Source organism: Corvus moneduloides, chromosome 11 (genome assembly GCF_009650955.1).
Source record: "Corvus moneduloides isolate bCorMon1 chromosome 11, bCorMon1.pri, whole genome shotgun sequence".
Classification (NCBI taxonomy): Eukaryota; Metazoa; Chordata; class Aves; order Passeriformes; family Corvidae; genus Corvus; species Corvus moneduloides.
In genome coordinates, this window is record NC_045486.1 from 4,951,002 (window position 1) to 4,964,576 (window position 13,575).

The 13,575-nt window shown below is 44.6% G+C and overlaps 1 protein-coding gene across 19 annotated transcripts in view; it reads left to right on the forward strand.

Moving 5' to 3' along the window:
- Nucleotides 1-13,575, forward strand: part of FOXP1 (forkhead box P1) — a 383,544-nt gene that overhangs the window by 288,919 nt on the left and 81,050 nt on the right. Inside the window, exon 1 of one of the 19 annotated variants that reach the window (XM_032121332.1) lies at nucleotides 7,396-7,459. The exons of 17 other annotated variants lie outside the window; for them this stretch is intronic. The gene's annotated coding sequence lies outside the window, so the exon portion shown is untranslated. Of the gene's footprint in view, nucleotides 1-7,395; nucleotides 7,460-13,575 lie in introns of those variants that run through there. One more of the 19 variants, XM_032121333.1, reaches the window with a different exon arrangement.

Genomic DNA, 13,575 nt, shown 5'->3' on the forward strand with positions numbered 1-13,575 from the left:
GATGCAAATGCCACATCCCAGATGAGCATCGTGCATGCAGATGGCTGGGATCAAGGTATCAAAAGCCACCTCCCCACGGCAGCACACACAGCCCATGGCCAGCTCAGCCCCTCTGCCCTTCCCTGCACAGGGGGGAAGCCAAGCTGTAAGAGCAATGCAGTAAAATAGCAAATTGACCAGTAAAAGAAATCAGTAAATGAAGGGAACAGCTATTAATGTGCCAAGCCAAGATGTGTAATTATACCCTAGGACTTTTCCAAACTAATACATGTTAAAGGTGTAAACCTATTAAAGGAGAGATTTTTCTGTACAGGGAACTTACGTAGATAGAAGGATTTACACTGTATTTTATTCTTGTATTATAAGGTATAAGGAACATTTGAGCAAATCCAGTCATTCCTATTATTACAATATCGTACGTTTTTCATACCATTTTATGCGGTTCTTCAAAAACTTTGGCACTAATTCTCTTTATATTGTTAGGAATTTTCTTTTAAAAACAGAATTCTTTTTCTCAAATAGTTAATTAGATTTTGAACTTCAAATACAGTACTTTTTTTTTTTTTCATCCCAAGAATAGGGGTGTTAGATCCATTGTGCTGGCCAAATTACAGTTTGGATAGTTACATTCTCTCTGCTTAATCACCCTGCAGTTTCATTCGAGTGAAGGATTTGGTGCCTCAGGTGTCCTGAATTCCTTCAGGGCTCTGTAGGGCGAAGCTGCTGCCACCGTCCACCCCAGAAGGGGCTGCATTTGGGGGCAGAGAATTGTCTCCTTCCAGAGATCAATTTCTGTCTCTCCTGTTTCACTTTGCAGTGAGTTTCTGCTTTTCCAACCCCAGATCTTTAGAGTCATTTGAGGGATTTCTCTTGCTACAGGAAGCCAATTTTTTTGTCTTCAAGGGACCACAGAAAAATTCCTTTATTTGCTTGTTCACCTTTTGCCGTAATGGGTGCAGCAAAGGAGCAGGTCTTGGCTGCCACACCACATCCTCTCCCAGCTCCAAGACCTGCTGCCTCTCAGCATCCTCTCTTTTCTTGTAGCTCAGGGTTGGGGAGGGGAAAGGATTGGAATACGCAGAAGCTGGATTTGGATAGGAAATGTTGATGGGTCATAACTCTTCCTCACAGACAGGAGCCGCATTTGCCTGGAGAAGGGAGGCAGGAGGGGAGGACCCTGTCCTTGAGTTGAGTTTGGGCCCATTTATTTGGAATGAAGTGATGGATCGTGGCATTGCGCTGTGAAGGGCCGAGTGGAAGTACAAAGGAAAAGCCTAGAGCACACAGTGAGCCCTGCTTAGTTATGCACAAAGGACTCTGAGCCGGCCGGATGACCCCAAGGGATCGGAGAGCAAAGTCCTGTGGCTGGGGTGTTTGCTTAGCCAGCACGGCTGCCTGTTTCTCGCCCATGTGGAACCAGATGTGCACCATCAAAATGACTGACGTGGCCAAAGGCCAGGGGATGGCTATGCTGAGGCTGGGGCTTCTCCTGCCCTGCAGTCTTGTTTTCCCAAAACAACAGCAGCTCCTCCTCCCCTCCCCCTTCCCCATCCTGCTGGGCTTAGTGAGGGGATGCTCCTGACCCAGAGACAGTGAGGAAGAGGAGAAGCACTCTGTGCATCACAGGGTGGTGTTCATGAGGACACCTCCTCACCAAGCCCTGCTTCCTAAAAAGCTCTTTTTCCATATGAATTTGATTCCTGGAGTCACAGTACTTTTTCTAGCAGGAGCAGAGATCCCAGTGCCACTTCCAAACTCTATCCCTATGTAGCACCAGCAGTGTCACAGCTTTTCTGTGCACTCCTATCTAACCACGAGGGCTGTTGACTAAACACCTCTTTAGGAAATAATTCGAGTTGCTTTGTTGCATGTATCAACTTAATTGTTTTGCTTTTTAAAGAAGAGAAAAAGCTCTTCCCTTGGCTGCCTTCTTTAAAAAAAATTAAAAATAGCTTTTGAATATTGGAAGAAAACTTGGAACTATGAGCCAGCTAAGTAAACTGTATCTTGAAACTTCAGGGACTACTGAAATGGGAACAGTGGCCCATTACTACTAAGAAGGTGTTTTATTGAAAATGTTCTGATATGCGTTCCCAAGAGAGTGAGTGAAAAATGACAATGCCCAGTGGTGATAGAGGGTGTTCTCAACAGGAGTACCAGAATACAGAGCTCAGCGCTCCTGGACTGTGAGCACAATAGTCTGATAGGTGTTTTTTCCTAAAGGGACCCACAGTTAATCAGTTTTATTTTAATTTATATCTCAGGTGATAAATTCCTGTGTGTAGGTTGGGTTGTTGTGGAAGCAGACCTGGGCTGTTAAAGAGGATCCTTTTGAGTGAGGTGAAGCATTAAGTCTCCTGATGAGAGAGGCAGATTACCAGGAGAGGGCAGTGCTTCCAGCACTGCATTCCACACCAGCCCCCAAAGAGGGGTAATCCAGCCCAAAACACCCAGCTGGGGACCCTGGGGTGGCTCCAGCCCGCAGTGCCTGCCTGCCTGCACTGCAACCCTGGGCAGGAGATGATCTGGGGTGGCCAGGAGTTCACTGGTTAATACTTAACAGGCAAAAATGTGTTTGATTGACGTTTGTTTTGTTGATGTTTCATTCTGTGGTTTTTTTTCTTACCATGGCAACTTTAACATCACGACAAAACACCTACTTTTCCTCTCGGAGCCATTGCTGTTGTCATGCCCAGTGGGTTATTTTGGTAGACAGGACTTGTTCTTTTCAAGTGGAGGTGTTGCCATCTCCTACCAGATACCACCTCCAGTCTTTCCTGTCCAAAGAAGGTTTTCTCTGTGTGAACACTGTGTTTCGACCCATGGCAAAAAAAAATGGAGTTTTAGTGGAAACTGCAGCATTTCCCCTACTGTACGTGACATAAATGTCATCTCACATAATTAGGGAAAGTAACTGAGAACAGTTAGTGGTGATTACCTCTCAATATATTGTGTACTTTGGGGCAGAAAAATAAATTATGAATAATGCCCAAGCATACTTGGAACAATTTGCACACTGTGCTGTGAGTGATGCAGACCTGCTGGTAGAAGAGTGTGCTAATAAATTTTACTTTGTGGCGGAAACAAGAGATTACAGTTTATTAGGAAAGGAGATGGCAATTTATTAAGATCAATCAAATATGAATGCAGAGCAAAAACGATGCCATTTTTATTTATTTATTTATCTAGAAGCATGGGAGGGAGCAATTATATAAAATTTGTTGTTTACCTGTGATGTTTGATTCATTATTAATATTTTTATGTTTAGAGGGAACCATAATTTTGCTGAAATGTCTTCCATAACTCCTGTACAATCATATTCATAACTCACCTGAATGTTGACACATCCTGCTGTGTATATATAAATTAACTAGTAACACTGGCATTATAAAATGATGCATTAAATGAAGATGTGAATGGTAATTTAAAGCATGCCATGAAGTGAAATTTAAACCATTGGTACAACACTGAGGGGATTTAAAGAGCCTTGTTCATGCAGAATTTGCAGGGCCAGTAAGAAAAATGACAGTTTCTCATCAAAAAAAAAAGAGCAACAGAGACACAAGGATTACTGAAATGCTAATTGCTTTGGCGTTCTGATTTGTTAGACACCATCAGCGTAAAAATCACTTTTCTGCCTGAAGATACTTTACCATAAGGGCATTAGCTGAGATTATTAAAAATGACCCAAAAAAACTGTTTACTTGTCCTTTTTCTCAGCACTTTGTGGGTTATAAGTTTCACTGTTTCCTGTTTAGTCAGTTGTTTTCCCCATTTGTTTTTGTAGGTCTTTCAAACAGCAACAAGGGAAAATGAAGCATTCTCAAAACAGGAAAATATGATTTAACCCCACAAAAATGGGCCTGGGGATCCAGGAGTGGGAATAGTATCCAAGACGGCCTTTTTCCCTCAGAACTGCAAACGGCAGCTTGCTTTTCAAGCGGCCCATGGCTCCAGTCCGAGTGCTGAGCAGCCTGGTTTGGCACTTGCCTTTGCCAGGCTTGGCGGTGGCCCCGCTGGGCGGGTGGGCTCCTCTGTGCCACAGCAGCACTGGCACCTAAGTTCAGCTGAATTACTCCCAAATTTGTATTTGGGAAGCAGCGCACAGGATTTGGCCCAGTACCAGCTGCCAGAGAGCAAAGTGGGACCTATTTGGCTGTGCCTGCCAAGGGGAACATCCCGAGGACTAAGTGCAGATGTATTGTCTTAGGTAGAAATTGCCTCATATTAGGACCAGACATAAAATTGACTCATTTGGGGCAGGTTGACTCTGGTTAGAGAAGATTGCACTTTGTGGATGTCTTGTCTTTTCTTTTTTTTCCTCTCCTGCCCTGCAGGCAGCTGAGGCTTTTCTTTAGGCAAGTCCGTGGTCTCTGCACGGATAGGTACCTGCAAAAGTCTGTGAATGAAGTGTACATGTAAAATAATGGCATTGCAAAATCATTTATTCCACTGTATTCGTCATAATGCATAATCTATTCCTCTCACTTGGACCTTAGAGCTTAGTATCCAGTGATTATTTTCTTTCAGCTAAGTGAAAGATACTACCACCCAATATGGATCAGATCCCATGTGCACACAGTGCCAAATAGCCATCTAGCCTGCAGCGCTCTCTCCCAGTTATTTTTAATGTATTACTTTATGTGTTCTGTTTTGAGCATCCCTGTCTGATGGTCTCTGTCTGTGATGACTCTTCATAATTGAATGGAATTAAAGTGGGAGTTTATGGTTCTTCCTGGTCTTTTAAAATATTTTGCTGGCTTAGAAATGCATTATATTTCATGGTGACCTTACTTAACAAGTGCTACCATCTCCTTTACTAAGGCTGAAGTTTTTAGCCCACAGCAGATGTTGGCTGAGCTTGCAGGTATGAAGCTTTTATATGAAAGGGTATAAAACGCTTTTAAAATACGGCTTGCAGGTTCTGTGGCCAGCACTCAGTGCTTAGACAGCACCTTTCATTTTTCAAAGTGTTTTGCAAATATTGGTCTACAGAAGATCCTGAAATGAGTTGTATTATCCCTGTTTTGCAGATGAGGAGGCAGAGATGTTGAGGCCATTGACTGCCTTGAAAATCATGCAAAGCCAGGCCAGAAACACTGCAAACTGAGCTCTCAGAGAAGGAGGCATCCTCAACATCTGAGACATTAAAAAAGAACTAAAAATGCAAAAATTCCTAGGTGACTTGCCCAAGACTGGGGAGAACTGTCAGTGCCAGAGCCAGCACTGTGCTTTTGTTTCACATGTAGTTCTCGCAGCCTTGGGCTTGCGTTGAGACATTACACTTTTTCTTTGCCCCTGGAAAGAAGAGAAATGCCTTGAGCAAAGTGGTAGGCTTCATAGAATCCCCTTTTTTTTATAAATAGAGTAAGGCAGAGCTTGGCCCACAGGCGTGTGATCAGTCGGTGACCAGAGCAGAAGGAGGGCACTGGCCTTGGACTGAGCTGTGTGTGCCTGGATATGGTGACACTGGAAAATAAGAATTGATGATGTGAGAATAGGATTGAGGCTCGTGTGTGTGAGAAGTTTCTGCTGAGGAAGACAAAATGGATCAAAAGATTTCCAAACTGGGGTCTGTAGAGCATCCTCTGGTGGTCTGCAGAGACTGCCTGGGCACACACCCCCTGCTCATTTTGGCTGCAGAGTTGGTCCGGGTGTGTTAACACTCAGAGCCTTCCTAATGCTGCTCCTTCGCCGTCGGGGCTGTTGGGAATGCTGCCACAGCAATGCTCGTAGAAACACAGCAGGAAGGAGGAGGTGGTCCGCAAGAGAAACTGTTGAAAAGTTTAAGTCTGTGTATTCTGTCATATATTTCCCAAAGCAATCCAAATTCCTCGAGATTACTTTGAAGTCCAGGACAGGAAGGATTTCTCTTAAGCACAGGTGATAATTATTACTAGCCCGTTGCATGCATTATGGTTTATGTTATTGCTGAGCTCCCAGCGTGTCGGGGGTGTGTGTGTACGTTGTGTGCTTGACTCTGCACAGATATAACACGGATAAATCCTGGCTGTTCCCATGCCCTGTCTGTGCTGACCTGCTCAGGGCGTCCATGCCCCTTTAAGAGGCAGGCGCTTTCTGATTCATGTAGGCTGTTTCTGGCAGATTTAGGGTCTTGGAAAAGATGCCCTTAGTCCCTTATTAAATATTCATAAGAGGGTGGGGTCACATTTTTGTGACCTGAAAAAAATTCCATTAATAAATTTGTTATCTGACACGAAAACACTTTAGGGTGGAAAGCAATCCGTATCGCATCCCATTTAACATCAGATCACAAGTTGTCATTAAATTGGGTCCTTTGTCTTTGCTTCTTGTGAGGTTCTTCAGCAGCATCACTAATGGGGCTATTGTCTGACAGCCCCGACTCCTGCACATAACGGGAGGTTCTGCTGGGAATGGTGTAGGGCAGCTTCCGTCTGCTCTTGTACTTGCACGTGAAGTAACTGAGGAGTTACTCTCTGTATCAGTTTTGTCTTCAGAAACTATGTGAAAATGTAAAAAAAAATCTTATTGAAATAGGGGGAGAGATTTTACCAAATATTGCTGCCTGAGATGAAGTAGTTGGACTCGATGATCTTTGTGGGATCCAACTCAGCATATGCTATGGATGGGAGCTTTTTGGGGAAGGGAAAACAGGGCACCAGGTCTGTGGCAGTCCTTAGGTTAGAGAGAGCACACGGACTGGGCGTCGAGTTTGGGTGCTGAAGTCTGGACAAGCATTTTTTGGAGCTCGCCCGCCTAAGTTTGTGAAGCTTATTCTGAGTGAGGCGTACCCCACGTTTGAGAGGTGCCCCAGACCCAAACACAGCGGATTTGCGTGCACAGGGCTCGGCTGCCTTAGATCCGTGTGGCCGTGGATGTCCCCGGGCAGGGCTGGCAAGGGACCCCTGCCCGGGGTACAGGGGTACCGCTGGTCCCCAGGCGCGGCCGAGGGAGGAAGGGGAGATGCCCCCCCCTCCGCAGGCCGGGAGCTCTGCTACGTTTTGGTGCAAACTCCTATCAGAGGCACCTCGTGGTTGCTTTTTTATTATTCTCACTGCTATTTTCCGATACCGAAATCCCGAGGTTGTGTGGCAGAGGAGTCGGTCAGGCAGCAGGAGAGCGACAGCCACTTTCCGCGGGAGACGAGAAAGTTGCGGGGCGGGCAGGAGGCTCCCCCCCGGAGCCGCGAGCGCGCTGTGCCGGCGCTTTCCCGGCCGTGCCGGGGTCCGGGGGGGTGTCCAGCCGGCGGTGCCCGGGCGGGGGGCGGGGGCGGCCCGCGGGGCGCCCCGTTCCGGGGCGGGGTGTGCGCGGCGGCGCAGGGCGGGGCCGCGCGGGTGGCGGCGCGGCGGCGGCAGCCCGCGAGCAGCGCGCCCCGCACTCCGCCCGCGCCCGCGGAGGCTCCGCACCGCTCCGCGCCCGCCGCTCCGCCAGCCCGCTCCATGGCCCGGCGCGCCGCACGCCGCCCGCCGCCGCCCAGGTGGGTGCCCCGCGGGGGGACCGGGAGGGGGAGGCCCGCGCAAAGTGGCAGAAAGAGCCGCGGCGGGCTGGAGGAGCCGCGCGGTCCCGGCTTCTCCGCGGGAGGAGGAGGAGGGAGGGACGGAGGGAGGTACGGAGGGGACAGCGTGTGCGCCCCGCAACTCGCCGGGGGTTTTTAGAAGTGATGAGCGGAGCGTGTCGCCTCGCGCCTGTCGTGACAGTCGCGGGTGCGCGTAGCCGCGCGGGCTGTGCCGCAGCGCTGGAGTTGGGAAGAAGAGGAAGGAGGGAAAGTGCACGGAGCCGGATAAAACACAGTGTCAGGTTTAAATGTCAGGAACCGGGATCGCTGAATGGATTCGCCAGTCAATTTACCGGGGGAAATTAAGTGAGTGAGCTTTGTTTTTGACATTGACTGGTGCTGTGAACCCCGGCGAAATGGATGTAACGGGATCTCGGCGCAGCCGGGCTCGGTGTCAGCGTTGCAGTGCGAGTGAGCTGAAATTTCGAGGGTGGTGGTGGCGGGGAGGAGGGAACCCTTAGGAAGTGGGTGGTAAGTTTAGAGCAAAGTGCATATACACTCTTCCTCTCTGGAATTAACTCCTTCAAAGCCAGCTTGTCTCCGAAAACAGTGAGAGTTGTGACTTGTCGTTGTGCTGGTGGCAGGGAAAAGCCCCTCGGTAACACGACACAGTCGTCTCGGTGCGTGTGCTGGCGTTTGACACGCTACCATTTCATATTTTTAAATAAAAACAAGTTTGGTGGCAGGAAATGTGAATCATGCAGGGCGACCAAGATCTGTTTATGAAAACCAAACGGTTGGATTTATTCTAGCCGTGAGTGTTGAGTTGTGAACTACAATAAATCGCTGAAGTTTATTTCTAATAAAAAGTGACTTGCGCATGCTAGTTTGCCTTTTTATAAATAAACTGAAATGTTAAAATCTTTTTTTTTTCTTTTTATTTGGATCACAGCTGATTTTCATGCCTGATGCTCCTGGGCCCAATCCTGGAATGCCTTGTGCATGTGCAGTAGCTGGTAGTAGGACAGGAGTCTCTTTGCCTCCCTCTCCCCCTGGAGCTGTAAGCACCCTGCCTGGTAAATTAGTATTTACCAGCTCGAACCCCTCATAAGTGTGTTTAATGTGCAGAGCTTTCAGGCATCTCGCACATCTTTTACACCAAGTTAAAAGGCATTTCTGTTTGCTCCAAAAAGTCACGGCTACAACACATGTGTACATGTGCATATGTCATTAGAGTGTGCTTCTGTCTGGTAAAGAAATGGCTTTTGTTGATTGTATATTTACTGTAGTAGCAGTCTAGGAAGTCTCTAAAAGCAGGCTCTGTCCTCTCCTCGCAGCCAGCGGAAAATCTGCTGTCAGAGGGCTTTCAGTGATCTCCTGTGGCTACGTCCAAAAAATTTCATTGATAAGGCTGCAGAGATGAAACCCGAGTCCTGCCTAAACAGAGTAGCTGCCTTGGCCTAGACTGTGATAGAGCTGAACTGCAAACTGATTGGTCTGACACTTTATAATCAAAGTTGATTTATTGTTCATTAGTAGTGCATTAGCCCTTTCAGGCAAGACAGTTATTTGTGTAGTGGCCTGTCAAACAAAAGACCGCTAGCACCTGTCATTTCTAAACCATGAGATAAGCAAGCAGATACTAAGATAATGCAAATAGGAATACAGTGGAATGAGGTTAAGTTCTAGCATTTTCTCTTTAAGAAATACTGTTTTATTTAATGTGTTGATGTTTAGCAAATAGAGGAACTGGATTATAGAGTGAAGGGGTTCTCCTGCACCAGGACTGTCGGGAGGAGAAGGTGCTGGGAATGAGCTGGGCATCCGTGGCATGTGGTTTCAGGGCACCTCGGAGGTGAGGAGGTAGTTGGGGCAGATAATCAATTGGGAAAAGCCAGTCACTGATACAGAAGGAAGATGTAAATGCTGCTCCATAGCCTTAATTTAATTTTGTTTGATTTTGGTTTTAGTGTGAGAGCAAGACCAAGGCACTTTTTGTGCTTTTTTTCCTGAGTCCTTCCCCCTCTTCCCAATGGACAGATGTCATGAAAGGATGCTCTTACTGGCAGGGGTTAATTATATGAAAACTTGATGACATCACAGCAGAACTGTGAGAATGTCAAAATACATCTGCTGCCATATTCAGACATATTGCTCTCCCTCCTCTCCCCCTATATCAGCTCCCCTCCCCTCTCAAAAGGGAATGATCTCATGACATAAAACAGAAAACAACACAAGTGTCAAAAGAAAACAAAATTAGTGAACTTTTGTCTGCCACCATAGAAACGAGGATTAACTTATGTTATTCCAGAGCATGGAATGGAGACTATCTGCATGAGGATATATAGTGTATTGTCTTCCGTGAATTCTCATTTGACAGGGATTTTGGAGGCTGTGATCTTAATTAAATCTCAACTGACTCAAATAATGCATCTAAAGGCATGCAGTGTTGCGTAACCTTGCTGAGTTGGTAAACCATAAATCATCAGAAAGCTTATGATAGGAAGGGCTGCTTTGAAATTTTTTTTGTTTGCTACAGTTGGTTTGTTTTTTTTTCTGTCTTGTTTAACATTCACTTTACTGTGCTGTGCCATTGTGCCCTCCCTTTTCTAAGCAGTGTTATTCTTGCTTTAAAAAAGAAAAAGAAGCTCTGAGACATGCTCTGACCAGTCACTCAGCTGAACTAAAGAGAAGTCATAAATACAATGGGATTGACAGGGAAGAAATGAAATCCCTGCGCTGGCTTTGCAGGGACCTCAGTGCTCAGGGGAAGGTGTGGGTGCCTCACGTTCTTCTAGAACTGGATGAGCCCTGCACAGGTTTTAGAAGTGTCACTCTTAACCTCACACTGAAATTTGTGCTGGGGTGTGAATCGCGATCAGACCTCACAGCAGAGTCGTGGCACGTCACCCCTGGGTTGTAATGGGTCACAGATGGATGATTGCATTGATGGACGGTGGGCTCTGATGTCTGCGCGAGTCAAGTTGGTTTTAGTTGTATGCAAGGAAGAAAAGGGTTGCAACAGTTGTGTGGAGAAGGATAAAATGGATTTTTAAGCATTGAAAGCGAGATAGAGCAGTCAGAGCGATATCTTATGCACCATTTTAACCTGACAGCACTCAAGCGCTGTTGTTGCTTGAGAATGAAGTTGTTCCTAAAATGCTGAAATGGTTATTTCAGTGCAAAATGCCCTGGTTTCTGTGTCTGTGATTACATGCTCCTGCAGCTGAAGAAAGGTAAGGGGAGAAGGATTTTTGCATTCAAAAGTTTAAGGAGTTTCAGAGGCTCCTGTGCTTTCCTGCTCTGTATTTCTTAGTCTTTCCAGAGCTGCTGTAGGCAAACCTGAGCTGGGAGGACACAGCACTTGGATTTACTTTCTGTAAAGCTTTCCCAGTAGCAGGATAACTTACTGGTGTTGTTTTTCTCCCCTCTTTGCTAGGGAAAAGCGGTAGCAGGGGTAGTTTTATCAACACCTGCAAAACTAGATTGTGGGAAAGTCCTGACACCATAAGCCAAATTTGTTATTGTTTGGTGAAAGACTTGGCTGGTTTTAAGCAGTTTGTTTGTTTTATTGAAAGCAGAACTGCATTACTGGAAACTACTTTGCTGTAGTTCAGTTAAAATGTCCTGTCCTTTTTTGTTTTTATAAGGTGCTTACATGTTCAGCTTCGCTTTCCAGTTACAAGGAAAGGAAAAAAAAATCCACCATATACTCATCTGCAGATTAAAGTGGCTGTGTAGAGACTGGGAGAGAAGCAACACTGGCAAATATCTCTGCCCCAGCCTTTTTTTCTCCTATTTTTTTCTTTTTTTCTTTTTAACATTTCCAGCACTGTTTCCTGCACTAGCAGGAGGATCTGTAGTCTGTATTGAAGTTGAATGAATGTTAGAGAATCCAGACTGAATAATGAACAAATAAGTGGAATTGCTAATTGTTCTGTGCACTAGTTTTGGACGGATTTGCCTTCATTGATTAGGTAAGATGCTCTGTTATTTGGGAGGGACAACACCCCCTCCTCCCCAAACTGACAACGGGTTTTAATTTTTAAGCTTTATCTTGCCCTTAAATCTGAAACATCATTGTTCAAATAACTGAGAACAAGGTAAACCAACAACATCAAAAAGGTCGGCTTCTGTGATTTCTCAAGGGCTTGTTATTTTGTACTTTCCAATTCTATTTGATGTCTTGACAAAACAAGATGACACAAGGGAGAATACATTAAATTTTGATTTTCATCTAACCTGTTACAGTAGTGGCAGCTTAATTTCTTTTACTTTTTACTGAAGACGGCTTTTTGCACAATTACTCTAATTGCCACAGCACTTTATGAGAAGGTTTCTTTACGGGTTTCCCATTTGCCTTGATTTTGTGAGGCATTTTTTTGAACGTGCTTTGACCTTTAACACGGCGAGCTGGCTGGTTGGAGTGCGTCTTCATTAGAAGTAAATCAGTGAATGGCAAAATTGTCAAAGAAGCAACTGATGTTTTCTCATTATAATCTAATTTGCACCGTTGTGCTTAGCTGTGATGTTCAGCTGTAGGTGTCTGCCATAGGTGTGAAAACCTGCACATTTTTAAGCAAATAAAGTTTACAACTGTTATAAAGGCGTCACTTGGAACCAGAGTGGCAAAGCCAGCCTGAGTGTTTAAGCAGAACTCTGGTTTGTGTGGGAAATAAACAGCATGATTTAACCGGGTGGATTTTTTTTTTAGAGAATCACTGATTTTTTTTTTTTTCAACTGGCCACGACAATGTACGTCATCTCAAATGCCCTGAGTTTGAAGAGCAGGCAGCTGTGGATTTGATTCTTGCAGGAGAAAATAGCCAGGGATGTAGAGAGGGCTCATCCTTCCTAGAAATCTGTTGGGAGTTGCAGTTCTTTAAAATCTGCCATAAGAAAAAAAAAAAAAAAGCCCCTCTGTATAACACTTCCCTTTCACTCACATGAAATTCTGGGCATATTAAATGTTGCTGGTTCAATCACGGGCTTTTATTATTTAATTAAGCTCTCCATAATGTATGTATGAATTAATACACAAATGTAAGGAGTCTGACACCATGATCATTCTCAATATATTAAGGGTGTTTGGGAGAGAGGGTTTCAAGGGGTTTTCAAGGGCTTTAGGGGTATTTTGGATGTTTCTAAGCAGGATTGCTTTTGGTTTATTTGAGGCTTTTTTGGCAGAATATGTTGATCTAACATTTCCTTTCCTAAACTCTGGAAAAAAATGCAGGGTTTTTTTCCTTTTTTTTTTTTTTTTTTTTTTTTTTTTTTTTTTTAGTTTTAAACTGACTCTTTATAAAATCACCACTGTTTGGAACCATGTAGAGCAGGTTATATAATTTTTCCTTTCATGCTAGAAACGGAAATAAAAATGGTAACTTTTTAAAATGTGAAAAATGATGATGGTAATCTCGAGCTTAAAATCTCACTCATCTTATTAAAGGGGTATTTGAATGTGTGTGTATGTTCTGGTTTAGTCTCTATTTGACAAATGTTAGATGTAGAAAGGATTTAATTTATGTAAACTTTATATTTTTATGCAAATTAAATGAGTATTTATTATAGCAGAAACAATTATCCTGGCACTTAGTGAGAAACCTGGTATGCATGAGAAGTGGAAGATAAGATCAGATGTTTCATTCTGTAAACAAATACAAAAATATTCCCGTTTTTCCTCAGCTAGAAGAGAATACAGAAGACGACAGACATCCTGACATGCCAGGGAATGTCAGCATAGCCCATCGGTCTGCTTTCTGTGGGTCAGAAGGAGATCTTCTCTCCTGATAAAATACAATAAACAAAATTATAATAATAAAATGCTAATTTAATTTTAAGGAGGTTCCCCCCCCACCCTTTTAATAGGGAGTTGTATTGTTACAGAGAGCACAGTTATGCTAATGACAGACTACTTAGCTGATTTTACATTAATATAATAAACATTACCTGTCTTAATGCGCTGTGCTGTATTACGGCAAAAGAACTAAGTCTTAAGAGTGAGATTCCATTTCGCATAATGAACCAGCACTGCAGTTCCTGCGTGAATAATTCCGACAGCCGTGGTTTTGTGTTTCGATTTTGGAGGATGAAATACT